The sequence below is a fragment of the Urtica dioica genome, chromosome 5 (assembly GCF_054948205.1).
Source record: "Urtica dioica subsp. dioica isolate 48M chromosome 5, U.dioica_male_clone48M_v1_H2, whole genome shotgun sequence".
NCBI classification, from domain to species: domain Eukaryota; kingdom Viridiplantae; phylum Streptophyta; class Magnoliopsida; order Rosales; family Urticaceae; genus Urtica; species Urtica dioica.
The window spans coordinates 28,658,694-28,674,157 of NC_142760.1; the positions used below are offsets into that span (position 1 = coordinate 28,658,694).

The 15,464-nt window shown below is 37.5% G+C and overlaps 1 pseudogene; it reads left to right on the forward strand.

Moving 5' to 3' along the window:
- Positions 1–3,479: 3,479 nt before the first annotated feature.
- Positions 3,480–4,760, forward strand: LOC149397744 (uncharacterized; annotated as a pseudogene).
- Positions 4,761–15,464: the final 10,704 nt, after the last annotated feature.

Genomic DNA, 15,464 nt, shown 5'->3' on the forward strand with positions numbered 1-15,464 from the left:
TATCAACACTAACTTTAAAGTTGTCTTATCTTATTATCTCTTAATCACACAAATCATTTGTCGATATGAGATAATTATTTAAACACTACCAGAGTTCTAACTAGTTCTTATTATTTCATAAAACATATTTATAATAGAAATTTTAATAAAGAAATAAAAACTAATTAAAATTCTAACAGAGATTATTAACTCCGATAATATAATATTGTGCACCTATATAGTTAATGAACGGAAACACGGTCCTTCATATTCTATATTTAATTAAGTCTTAAGCATATATGCATATTCAAATCAATTTTAGGATATCATGAATTTTTCGGCACATTACCAGCATTCTTCTTGTTCTTTTCAAGCTCGGCTATGTACAAAGGACAGTTCCTCTTCCAATGGCCTTCAGTGTTACAGTGGTGGCATTTGCTCACTATTCCACGCTTCTTCTCTTTTCCTTTTTCACTTCTCTTGAAGTTTCTCCTTTCCTTGTTAGCGGGAGCTTTCCCCTTCGAAGTACTAGGATGTACCTTTGATGACCCAGCTCCAGAAGACATGTTCTCCTTGGATTTCGGCAAAGAACTTTTGTCAGCATACAGAGCTGGTCCTTTGTTCTTTCCTTGATGAGTGACAGACTCGAAAGTCTGTAACTCATTCAATAGCTAAGGTAGTCCATACGTCAACTTATTCATGATATAGTTTGACGTGAACTGTATGAAATCACTCGAAAGAGAATTTAGGATAATTCCCACCTGAGTGACCTCATCCATCGAAACCCCATGGAGTTCAGCTTCTGTGAAGTAATTAGTCATTTTCATGACATGATCCCTCACAGGAGTTCCCGCAATCATCCTAGTGCTAGTGCACTTACGGGTGAGTTCAATACGGGCTTGCTCGCTTTGCATCCCAAACATTTCCTGTAGTGAGTCAAGGATCTCCACATCAGTCTCCTTACCTTCCAACTTTGTTTGCAACGCATCAGATATGCTTGCGAGCATGTAGGCTATGGCTTTATTGTTAGCCACAGTCCACCTGTCAAAATCATCCTTCTATGAGCGGGATGCATTTGATGTCGGAAAAGGAGGTCTCTCTTCAGTGAGGATAAAGCAAATGCTTTCACTCACCAACACAATATTGAGGTTAGACTTCCATTTTTGGAAGTTCTCACCAATCAGGACGTCTTTCGACAACAAGGCCATAATAGGGTTCGACATGATTACTAAAATACAAAAGCATATATATATATATATATATATATATATATATATATATATATATATATATATATATTAGCAATATGAAAAGAAACAAGTTATCAATAAGATTTAGGAAAATAAAAACATAACGTCACCAAGCACGGGATAAAATACTAAAGAAAAGAACCTAGTTTTTATATTCCATGGTAATCAACCAATAGCCACAGTCCGTCCCACTATGGTGGCGTAACGGAGTGCACCTAGTGAAAAATCGAGAACCAACTCAGATTAGTGAACAATCGTAGTCCATGACACATCATAACTATGTTCACTAGCTACCAATTACTTAGGAATCTTTGACCACATGAGCAACCACCGGTTGATTCACGCATGAGTCAACCCAACATTTCAGCAGAAAGAGTATCACCCGAATGCAGTGACTTAGCCCTTAGCCAGTACACGCCGAACTCAACTCCCCCACCTATCGCTAGAGACACAACCTTGTTATCGGAATCAGAAAAGCCTGTCCTTAAGAGCAGATCACCATGTCTAAAAGACAGCCGATCAAGCAGGGATCTTTCATCCTCACGGTGTTGTGGAAATGTTGGAGGTCTACGACTCAATATACTTTCAATATTATTTTTTTTATCTCCTAACATTCACTTTCATCTAGGTGATCCACTCGAATTAGGTAATCATATTAAAAACTCGAGTGTTTCTAAGCTACCCTTAAAAACAATTAAGTTTCGATATAGCTTTAGTGATTAGGAGTATCGTGACATCTAGTCTTGATTATCCTAATAGTATTCTTTCACAGAACAAGCTTCCAGCGAGGAGGGAAGACTTAGTCTTTTATTAACCCCCAAGCTTAGCCTCTTATCGGCTTGGTGACAAAGCTTCTCCGATCCGTTCAACTTATTTATTAAAAACTGTCCCAATCATATTAGATAAGTTACATATAATAAATGAAAGCCCATGATAACCCACAAATCAATTTTTCAAGGTATATCATACATCGCTAAACAATTAATTAAACAAGCATGACAAAGCACTAATTGATTCGGATTGATCGTATCCTAATTGATTCTTATAAATCTAACTTGATGAACTCAATCACATTAGTTCATGGATTCTTGTTGAGCGCTTTCTATGTCACAAATGAAAAATAAATCAATGCCAAAGATTATTTATTTTTCCATAGTTGTCAAAAAATAATATAATGATTAAGGCCTAATCCAATTGGCCTTTGAAAAAAATAAATCGATGTCCTTGATAATTTATTTTTCATGTTTTTAATAAAATTTATTAGGGCCCAGCCCACGTAATTAATTTAAGTAAAACATCAAAAAATTAATTTTTTTTATAAAAATCGGTTTGGGCCCAATCGGACTAATGGGCTTTGATCCGGTCGAATCTTTGAGCCCACTTGCCAAGTTAGGGCTCAACAAGTTAACTCGGATCAAGAGCCAAGGGGGCAAAAAATCAGAGACTCCTATCTAAGGGGTAGGCGGAATTTTGTGATAAAGATGTCACAAAATTTGTCTTCTTCGTCAAAGGTGGATCTCTGGAACTCCGATGGGGCTGTGCTTCGGACCATCATCTCATCTCGTAGTGGGTAGCAGCCCTTCGAATTTCACGATGATCGGATTACATCAAGTATTTTAAATAAAATTACAAAATACCTATACCCTTTGAATTTCGGGTTTAACAATAATTTTAGAAAAGCGAGAATCAAAAATCTACGATCAACCACGAATCATAATTCACATATTATATTATACTGAATTGAATGAATAACATATCATAATATAAATTCATAAAAACCATATTAAAATTGTTATAGAATAGAATATTACATAATTATGATAGAATATTATGTAGTTATTAGGATAATATTACGTAGTTATTATAGAATATTTTGTTACCAATTACGTTACTATTTTTGTGCATAAATACCCGTAACTATGAATCAGAAAGTCACAACATTCATTCTCCAATTCTCTCTGATCACATGGTATCAGAGCATTCTCAAAATTCGTAGCCTCACAAACTCAGAGCCTTCTAAATTTCCAAGAAAATTCGAAATTTCTATACCCAATTTCTAGGGTTTCAAAACTCATTTCAAAATCCATTGTTCTCAATTGTTTTTTTGTCTCACCACCCACCCAGAAACATCCCAAACACAATTTCGACCAATTCTGTGCCAAAACCTGTCCATTCCACCGACCCACGCGCCCCCACGTGCCGCCCCAGTCGCTGCAAAAAAAAACTCTTCGACGTTCCGCCTAGCTGCACATGGCTGAGAAAAAGGCTGTTGGTGTACCGGAAATCATGCCCATCCTGTCGAAGATCACCGACCACAAATTGACTTTTTCTAATTACCTCGATTGGAGCAAAACCTTCCGGTTATTTCTCCGGAGTATCAACAAAGATGATCATCTAACCGATACAGCTTCAAGTGACGAGTCAAAGCAAGCATGGCTTCGGGAAGATGCTCGTCTTTTCCTCCAAATCCGTAACTCCATTGGTAGTGAGGTAATTGGTCTTTTTAATCACTACAAGTTCCTCAAAGAATTAATGGACTATTTGGATTTTCTTTATTCTGGAAAAAAGGAATATCTCTCGCATGTTCGATGTATGCAAAGCCTTCTATAGGGCTGAAAAACAGGACCAATCTCTCACCACCTATTTTATGGAGTTCAAGAAGATCTACAAAGAGCTCAACATGTTGTTGTCCTTTAGTGCCGACGTGAAAGTTCAACTACAGCAGGGAGAGCAAATGGCCATTATGAGTTTTCTTGCGGGACTGCCTTCGACCTTTGACACTGCAAGGTCTCAGATAATCTCTGGTTCTGACATTTCCTCTCTCCAAGAGGTGTTCAGCCGCATTCTTCGCACGGAGGGAACCCCGTCTAATCCTGTCAGTGGAGCTCTACTGTCCCGAAACACGCATAGCTCAAGCCGCCCCTCTTATTACAAACCTGGAACTCCAAGGAATTCAGATTTTCGTCCAACAGACACTGCCCCTGTCACTTGTAACTACTGCAAGAAACCAGGTCATACGATCCTAGAGTGCCGAAAGCTTCAGTACAAGAATCAAAAGAACCCATCTGCTCATGCTGCATCCTCTGATAACAATTTGGTCCGTGTCCCTGCTGATGAGTATGCCAAATTTTTCGAGTATCAAGAATCACTAAGGACTTCAAAACCCTCTATCGCTGCCATTGCTGAATCAGGTAATCCGAGTGCATGTCTTCTTTCCTTATCCTCCATATGGGTCATTGATTCTGGTGCCACAAATCCTATGACAGGTAATTCAAAACTCTTCTCCACCCTTACACCTCATGCTTCCGCTTCCACGGTTACCTTAGCCGATGGATCCCCATCCAATGTTATTGGTTCTGGCACTATCACACATACTACTTATTTGTTGCTATCTCAAGTCTTGCACTTACCCAACCTATCATTTAATCTCTTGTATGTTAGCCAACTCACAAAAATGTTAAATTGCTCAATCTCATTTTTCCCCAACTCTTGTGTTTTTCAGGATCTCATGAAGAAACAGACTATTGGTAAAGGACATGAATCTGGAGGCCTCTACATTCTCGACACACCCAAATCCATTGCTTACCCCAACGTCACGTCTGCCCTTGAAGAACATTTTCATTTTGGTCACCCTTCCCTTCCTCTTCTCAAGCTTCTTTGTCCTCAATTTCGCTTAGTTTCTTCTTTAGATTGTGAGTCATGTCAGTTTGCTAAACATCATCGCCTTAGTTCTAGTCCTAGGATCAATAAGCGATCTAGCGCTCCGTTTGAATTAGTTCATTTAGATGTTTGGGGTCCATGTCCTATTATGTCCAAACCAGGTTTTCGATACTTTGTCACTTTTGTGGATGATTTTTCTCGTGTAACTTGGTTATTTTTAATGAAAACGCGTTCTGTATTATTCTCATTATTTTGCTCTTTTTGTGCTGAGATCCGTACTCAATTCAATATCACTATTAGCACCTTCCGTAGTGATAATGCCAAAGAGTACATGTCTAGTCAATTCCAAAATTACATGACCCAACATGGCATGCTTCATGAAACATCATGTGTTGATACTCCGTCCCAAAATGGAGTTGCTGAACGCAAAAATCGACACCTTCTTGAAATTGCACGAGCTTTGTTATTTCAAACAGGTGTTCCAAAGTATTTTAGGGTTCATGCCATATCTACTGCATGTATTCTTATCAACTATATGCCATCATCTGTTCTTCAAGGTGCGATTCCTTACAAAACATTATTCCCTCAAAAGCCTTTGTTTCCCGTTAATCCAAAAATCTTCGGTAGTACATGTTTTGTTCGGGATGTTTGTCCAGGTCTCACAAAATTAGATCCAAAATCCTTAAAATGTGTGTTTTTGGGATACTCTCGTCTTCAAAAAGGGTATCGATGCTAATGTCCTGATCTACAAAGGTATCTTGTGTCTATCGATGTCACATTTCTAGAACACTTACCATACTTTACATCTGAGAAACCAACCTTGCCAACGCTCAAGGACGATGATCTTTTAGTCTATTCCATTACTTCACCAGACGTTCCATCTCCCTCAATGGTACCACCTCCTTTAGCACCTGACTCCACAGATACCATAGCACCTGACTCAACAGACATTATAGCACCTGACTCCATAAACACTACTGAATCTGCTCCTAGTGTTGCACCTTCTACTCCTCCGATCAAGATCTACACTCGTCGTGTCCGTCCGATACCACACACGCTCATTGATCCTCCAGAGACATGTCATACACCGGGTCCTTCGTCATCAGATCCACCTCCGATCGATGATCTTCCCATTGCATTACGCAAAGGTAAACGACAGTGTACTTACCCCATCTCTTCCTCTATCTCATATAATCTTTTGTCATCCTCCTCATATGCCTTTGTTTCATCCCTCGGCTCTATCACCATTCCTAAAACTTTTCGTGAGGCATTAGATCATCCAGGTTGGCAAAAAAACAATGACAGAGGAAATGAATGCCTTAGATGACAATGGTACTTGTGAGTTGGTTACTCTTCCTTCAGGGAAACGAGCAATTGGATGTAAATGGGTCTCTACAGTCAAAATGAATCCAGATGGCACGCTTGCTCGATTGAAGGCCCGCTCAGTCGCTAAAGGCTCTGCCCATACATACGGCGTTGATTATTTTGATACCTTCTCTCTTGTTGCCAAGCTGACATCCGTCCGACTCTTCATCTACTTGGCAGCAACTTATGACTGGCACCTTCACCAACTTGACATAAAAATGCATTTCTACAGGAGACCTACATGAAGAAGTGTATATGGAGCAACCTCTTGGTTTTGTTGCTCAGGGGGAGTGTGGTCATGTCTGTCATCTTCGAAAAGTGTTGTATGGACTGAAACAAAGCCCTCATGCTTGGTTCGGAAGGTTTAGCCATGCCCTTGAAGAGTTTGGGCTTCAAAAGAGCAAATCTGACCATTCTGTATTTTTCAGGAGCACAAAAGATGGTGTCATTCTCCTAGTTATTTATGTTGACGACATAGTAATTACGGGAAGTGATACTACCGACATTTCATCTCTCAAAGCATTCCTCCACACTTAGTTCCAAACAAAAGACTTGGGCACGCTAAAATACTTCTTGGGTGTTGAAGTATCGAGAAGCAAAAAAGGTATATAGTTATCGCAAAGGAAGTATGTACTTGATTTGCTTTCCGAAACAAGAAAATTACGTGTCAGACCATGCAGTGCCCCAATGACTCCCAACTACATCACCGTTACTCGTCCAGAGATTGCATACTCCGTCAGCATAGTAAGTCAATTCTTGGCGTCCCCGACAGTTGATCATTGGGCAGCATTGGAACAAATCTTGTGTTACTTGAAAGGAGCACCAGGACGTGGAATCCTATACTAAAATCATACTCGAATTGAATGCTTCACAGATGCAGACTATGGAGGGTCTAAGATTGACAGAATATCAACTACTGGATATTGCGTATTTTCAGAGGAAACTTAGTCTCATGGAAGAGAAAGAAGCAACATGTCGTATCAAGATCAAGTGCGGAGTCGGAATACAGAGCGATGGCCCAAGGAACATGCGAGATAATGTGGATACATCAGCTATTGACTGAATTAAGCTTAAACGTCACTTTGCCAGCGACATTATGGTGCGACAACCAAGCTGCCATCCATATCGCATCCAATCTAGTTTTCCTCGAGAGAACAAAACATATAGAGATCGACTGTCACTTTGTTCGCGAAAAGATTCAACAAGGCTCGATTTTCACCTCATATGTAAAATAGGTGATCAAATAGGAGACATTTTCACTAAGGCACTTAATGGGGCTCGGGTCGAATATCTTCGTAACAAGCTGGGCCAGATTAACATATTTCCTCCAACTTGAGGGGGAGTTTTATAGAATAGAATATTACATAATTATGATAGAATATTATGTAGTTATTAGGAGATTATTACGTAGTCATTAGAGAATATTTTGTTACCAATTACGTTACTATTTTTGTGTATAAGTACCCGTAACTATGAATGAGAAAGTCACAACCATCATTCTCCACTTCTCTCTAATAAAAAATTAATTACTAGAACGAATCGATTAATTAAGTAATCAACTACTTCTGATACCACATGTTCGTGATTAATGTAACTTAAATAACCTATTAAATGCGGAAAAGAATAATTACGCTAACATGAGCTAATTATTAACATGGTTATTAAATAAAATCTAGATTACTTAATTAATTAATCATAAGAAACTTCATCAAGCAATTATATCAGATAAAAGACAAGTTTAAGAAAACTTACAGTTTTTGGCTCACGAACCGAAAGCTTTCACAATCCGTCATCGTATTGAACGTACAAGCCTCCACATGATCAGATCTGGAAGTCCTCCTACGTAATCTCCGAGGAAGATAAGACAAAATAGTGGGATTCGTTATATCTCACTATATCTGGAAACGGGGTGTTTTTGATCTTTCTCTCTTATTTCTAAGAATGGAATTGAAGCAATTCCGAGGGGAAGGAGTAGAGGAATTAGGTCGGCACACTCAAGGGAGACAGGCCACGAAATTCCTTGGCAATTAGGTTAAATTTTGTTTCACATCAACCCTCTATTTATAGCAGTTTAAAAGGTATCTTTATAGAATATTCCAGAATATTCTAAAAGATATTATTTCCTTTTATTATGTTCCGCTAGTGGATTAAATCTCAACCATTGGATCTCAACAAGTGAATCCTATTTTTTCTCTCATCCTTCGGATCAGTATCTAGGATTTTATTTTATACAACAGTATAAAATATTTTGCTGTTGAGAAAATCTAGGAAAAAATATTCTCCTAGATTTTCTCCTAAATATTCTCCTAATATTTAGCCTAACTATTAGGAGAGAATATAGGAAAATATATCTCATATTTATTCTCCTATATTTTAGGAACAGAAAAACAGAAAAAATACCGGTTACCACACCAGTGCAAAAAACATCCACACCGTATGGGGGTAGGCGTTTTTTTTTTGCTTTTTCAAGGCCCAATAGATTTAAGCCCATTAAACACTTATTTACTCGTCCAACAATAAATAATAAGTTTATTTACTTGATCTAGCAACAAATAAACAGCATTGACATAAATACTTATTTAATTCCCAAAGTACTCTTTTTGGAATTCAATGATGTTCATCACTATTACAGCAAGTGAGATGATAATAATAATACATGCTATTATATTAACGTTCTTATCCGCCTTTATCGAAGCTGAATCGGGGACGATGGACCTAGTAGTAGAAGCTTAACAAATCCGATCAAAAAGACGAAAGAAGTCATTTCTTTTTTTCGATCGATTCGTCTAATCTTAGTCAATACTCCACTGTGTAAGCTAAGACTGAACTCTCCTTTAATACTAGAATTATATTTACTCATCGTAACGAGTGTCCACTGATTTAGTCAATACGTGATCATGACCCTCCAGGTTCTGCCAGTATCGAGATAGGTCAATTTGTTCCGTTATACCTTTCTCGTTATATATAAGCGCCCTAAGCATCGTTGCTTCCCCAGTGAAAGATTCAACCGAACGTAAGCCAACTTCGGAAGTGTGCACAATCAATCGGTTCTGGAATCAACCTTTAGGTGAGAGAACATTAACCTTCTTTCAGGAAGTCTAGATTCCATATCTGTAAACCACTTTCTTCTACAATCATGTTCCGAGTTCCAAAAACATCAATTTATTCAACCTTCATTGGCCTTTAACGTGATGAATCAAAGAACCCGATAACACGACCTAGAAGACCATGATCACTTCAGGATTAAGATCAAGCGTCACTGTGACAATCATTTGTGACCTTGGCTAGTGTGTCGTAACGATCCTTAAACGACACATCTACATGCAAGGTCTGTCTAGGTCGTACACTTACCACAAGTGCATAATGCTCCCACTAAGTGATCAACCTTCACTTGTGTTCCACATATATGACTTTAGATAACGCTTTCCAGTCACATATCAGTCATCGACCAAGTTTTAGTTCACCACCCGATCTCGGATGCCGAACATGCGATTCAGTTTGGTACGGAGACTATGGATGATAGTTGTTATTGATTCTGAATGTTATCAGACCTCAACCCACTAATCATATGATGCTAATAAAAGTAACTTCTTATCTTATTTAGTAATCATCATCTTCTAGTGGGCAATATTCCTAACAGTCCTTTATAATCTCTCATGAATATTAGGAGAGAATAATATTTGAAAGGAAATAAGATATTTCCTTTATTCTCTCATAATTAAATATTCTCTATTTAAACAGAAAATAAAATCTCATAGATATTGATCTGATGGCTAAGAGAGAAAGTGAGATTCATGAGATGAGATCCAATGGTTAGGCTTTTATTCACTAGTGTGAACATAATAAAAGGAAATAATATATTTTGGAAACTATCAAGAATATATCTTTTGCACTACTATAAATAGGGGTTCATAAGAAGATAAAAACAAGTCTTTGGAAGAGCAAATTTTTGTCCATCTCTCTAGCTGTGGCTGTCCCCCCCCCCCACTTGGAATTACTCAATTCCATTTCCATTCTTAGAATATAAGAGTGAGATCTTTAAATAACATTGTTTCTTGATCGAGTGAGATTAAATAATGTGGTCACAAGCCATTTTTCTATATTCGTCCGGAGATTACGTCTCGGAAGACTACGGTGTCATCAAGAGGAGTATAAGGATCTGAAAACTTGAAGAAGAAGCTCAAGGCGTTTGAAGATGGATTGTGAAAGCTTGAAGTTTCAGTTCGTGAGCCCAATCCATAAGTGCTCTTCGAAATTTATTCTATGTTCTTATTGGTTGCTTGACATGTTTGAATGCTTTCATTATTTCATTAATAAGTAAATCTAGATCTCGTTTGATAACCATAATATTAATTAGCTCTTATTAGTGTAATTAATTAATTCTACAACTTATATGGTTATCAAGGTGAGCACATCACTATACAAGTGTTTTGAGAACGATTGTTCGTGTCTCATACTTGCTTCGTTTACCAAACAAATAGTGTCGGAGCGATTGTTCGTGTCCGATACTAACTGTGATTAACCAACAAGTGGTATGAGAGCGATTGTTCGTGTCTGATACCCTACGTGTTTCACCAACAAGTGGTATTAGAGCGATTGTTCGTGTCTAATACCTACTTACTTTTTCCAACAAGGACTTTTGAGGTCCTTCTAGTTTTTCGGTGGTAGGTGAAGTAGACATATCTCCATATCGCTCAAGGTTAGCCCCAAAGATCACAACAGAAATTTTGAGCTGGGCTCGAAGAAATCCGAAAAAAGCCTGGGTAGAACTCGAGGTATTGTATCCCCAGGTCAAATTGACAACAAACTCAAAGAAATCTAGAGAGATAAGCTCTGACAAACGAGAGAGAGAGAGAGAGAGAGAGAGAGAGAGAGAGAGAGAGAGAGAATGAAAAGTTGCCTTTGAGATTTGTCTTCGAAACCGTCTACAATTGAAGAGTGGAAGAATGAGAAAACTAACTGGCTATTTATTGACATTGAATGAATAACTAATCAAATCAGTCAGTTTGAATTCCCCGCTAGAGGGGGAATCTCAACAGTTTCGTTGAGAAAGCCGAAAAGTTGGGCCAACAACCCTCCTTCAATACGCGTTCAACACAACACGTGTCCTAATGTTCTCAAGTACCTAGCGTTAGTTCGAAATTCAAAATTGGTAAACTCATTTTTTATTCCGAAAATCATATATATATATATATATATATATATATATATATTTTAGAATTGACTAAAATTTACTTAAGTTGATTAAATAAATATATTTATTAAATACACTGAGGGACTAATTGTGGGTGTATGATTTAAATTATTGTATTATTTTCATATTGTTGAGCTCGTCAACTCCTAGTTAGTGATTGAGCTCGACCCCAGTTGTAATCAATCTTTATTTCGTTTATTCTTTATTTTCAATCTTTCATTTTCAATTTCTAGTTTATTTCAATTCTTATGCGACGAATTCTTGAGATCCACACTAATATAAATAAATACGATACATTAATATATTATATAGTTTCGTGATTGTTGAGGGACCAGATCCGACATCAACAACCCAAGTAAATGGAAAATAATGGTGGAGAGTTACACGTTAAATAGGATAACAACCCAAAAGTCACAACAAGAAAAGGGAAATAAATTACTAAAATAACAAAAAATAGTCTATTGGTCTTTCCACTTCACCAAGCTAGTGTGATGGTAGAGATGTACTCATCATTCCCTTCGAGTTGAGAATGATTTGTCTTCAAATCAATTTTTTTTTTCACCTTTTAGCACATTTGCTTTTGGTCTTGGAGAACTCCATTTGGGGACAATGGTGACAAAGTGATGTCGCGGTGATTGTGGCGAAAAATGTACTCGTTGGTGAAGCCGTTGTGAGATACCTTTCGATCGAATTGCCATGGTCGTCGTCCAAGTAGTAAATGTCCCACCTCCATCGGAACTACGTCGCAAAGAATCTTGTCTTCATACATTTCGATTTTAAGCGGAACGAGAACTTGTTGAATAACTTTCACACCTCTGTTTATCGTTAAGCCAATGGAGCTTGTATGGTCGTGGGTGGTTGGTCATCGGAAAATCGAGCTTGTCAACCAATGTAGCAGTATCCACGTTGGTACAACTACCGTTATCAATGATCAAACTACGTACCTCGTCCTTGATGAAGCACCTATTTAAAAGATTGTTTTTCATTGAGCGTCGTCGTCTTCCTTAGCGAGCACGCTTAGGACCGACGATCACAAGTGTGAGAATTTTTTGGGGATTTCATCGGCCGGGTCTTCTTAGTTCTCTTCTTGTTCTTCCATCGACTCTTTATTGGTGGCATACTCTCCATTTTCTGTCAAGATCATGGTGCGCTTGTTTGGACATTGGATAGCGATGTGCCCTCGGCCTTGGCATTTGAAGCACCTCATGTTACTATTTTTTGACATGTCGACGCCGTTCTTGTCTTATACATCATGAGTGAGCGGCGTGGACGGTGGTGGAACCACTATTTTGGAGGAGCTTGATCATTTATCTTATCGCTGTTGGTAGGGCATCTTCCAAGGAGTCTTTTCGGCAATCTTGAAGGATCGGTTGTTTCCTCTTCTTAATTGTTTCTCGATGGTATTTGTCATGTGGACCGTTTCTTCAAGCTCTACGTAGTGGTGGAGCTTTACTTCGTTCGCGATGTTGATATTGAGCTTGGCTAGAAATCGAGTCATTGTTTGCTCTCGGTCCTCCTTGAAGTTTTGTATAAATTTCTCGGTGGTAATGGCTTGACACAAATATTTTTCTCATGATTGACTTCATTTGGTCCCATGCGTCGATGGTGGGCTCACGATTCTTCCTTCTATATAAGATCATTTGATCCCACCAAACCAAAGCATAGTCATAAAACTCAAGGGACGCGAGTTTGACTTTGCTTATCTCGGAACAACGTCGTTCGTCAAAAATCACATCGACTTTTCTCTCCCAATCAAGGTAGGAGTCGAGATCATTCTTCCCATGGAAGGGAGGAACCTTCACTCGGATGTAGGATGGCTTCTTCGAGGATGGTGAATCTCATATTCATATCTAGAATCAAGCCTTGGAGCAAATCAAAATTCCTTAGCTCTTTGTTGTTGTTTCCGTCGTGAGACATTCTTTTTTTTTCTGCTATTTTTTCTTCTTTTTTTCTATTCTCTTTTTTTTTTCTATTCTCTTTTAATCTATTAGCTTGATATAAAATGAAGAAGAAGAAGAAGAAAAGAAAGGTCAAAACTAAAATAAAATAAATAAAAATAGAACCAAAATTAAACCTTGATAGAACTAAGCTCTGATAGCACTTGATGTGAACTCGTCGGAGGAATTCGTCGGAGTTCCAATTTGAGCAGACCATCTATCGGAAGGTTCGGATATAGACAAAGTTTTCGTGGTCGAAACCTTCGAATTAAGATGGATCGAATGATGCTACAATGGATTCCGGATTTCTCGTCGATAAATTGGACGAACTTCACAAGAACTCAAGCATAAATTCTTGATAAGTTCTAAAATTAAGAGAATCCTCTCTAAACCACACACTTTTTTTTATATCTTTTTATAATCTCTACAAAATTGGAGCTTGCAATCCTATTTATAGAGAAGAAATCATTCTCTAAAAAAAAAACCATAAAACCTTTAACATATTCCAATTCAATTGTCATAATTTCAACTGAATGAAAAAAAACCCAAAACCAAAAAAAAAAATGAAAAAGGTAAATGGAAAATAATGGTGGAGGGTTATATTCAATAGGATAACAACTCAAAAGTCACAACAAGAAAAATGAAATAAATTACTAAAATAACAAAAATTAGTCCATTGGTCTTTCCTCTTCACCAAGCTAGTGTGATGGTAGAGATATATACTCATAAGTTCATCATTCCGGAGGAATCGTCGGATTTGTTGCCATTATAGGGTTCCGACCCTATAGGGACATCTCTTTCGAGAGAAAGACAATCGCCCCCGGAGTCATGGCATACGTACTTGGACTCCTCCGCGGTATGTTGCGTCACAAATGTGATGCAAAAAACCGCATCAACAAGAATAATGGAAGACAACTAATCTATCTATAATCCAAACCAAAACACGACAAAATATAAATAAAGTATAAATGACTAAAATAAAAATTGAAAGACTTAAACATAAAAGCAAAAATCAACCACGATTGTCGGAAGAGTTAGAGAGACGAAGATGAAAATCACCATGGGAAGGCAATTATTCACATGCCACACCACAGGCCCAAACACCGCCTCACCATCGACCACTACATAGCCCGCCCGCAATGTCCCACGCCACACACCAACGTGATGTCGATCCTCTCTGCATCAATGACCACAGTGTTGTTCGCCACTCCCCCGTGGCCGACAACGTCTAATTACACTGCCACCTCCACTCCTCTGGTCGCACTGAGGGCGTCATATTTTGTCCTTTAAATCTTTTCCTTTTTCTCCTTTATGGATTTTTTATTAATCTAAATATGCAATGTATAATTTAGTTTTGATATTACATACAGTATTGTATTTTTTTTTTTTTAATTTTGGTAAACTATTGTCTTGTAGAATGAATTTTTTTCATTTACCTTTTGCTCAATTATTGGTCCACTATTCCACTCAAGTTCTCAACACCGTTTGAAAATAAAAGAAAAATCCTTAGTACACATTGAGTACGATATGAACTAATATGTTGTCCATTTGAATTTGTCCAGGGTTTTACGCATCTTATTCATGTGCCCCGCAAAGATGCGACTTGATTTGTATATTCCTTCTACGTTTCTTTCAATTTGTATCTAACATTTTTTTTTCCTCTTTATTACAAATCACACCTACAAAAATTAATTAACAATAATAGTACCTCTTTGGTAGGTTGCAATTCAAATTTACAAAAACAGAAATATAAAAAAATAAAAAAATTACGAACAAGATCTCAGACGTTTTATAAATGAGCAGTGTAACAAAATAGTCAAAATGAAACTATGAAATTTGTTTTTAGTCTATGTTTGATAATTTTTAGGGATATAGTCAAATGGCTTATGTGGAAATAATTAAGGTCTGATTTGCTTTTATTTATTAACAAATTCGTCACTCTCTCTCTTATTTTTTTTCAAATATTTTTTTTTGCATCAAAATTTCAAAAATTCGTATCTTCTCATACGAACTCGAAATTGAGTGATTCCAAATCATACGTATTCGTGACGCCGAGATTTTCAAAAATAGATCCATTGT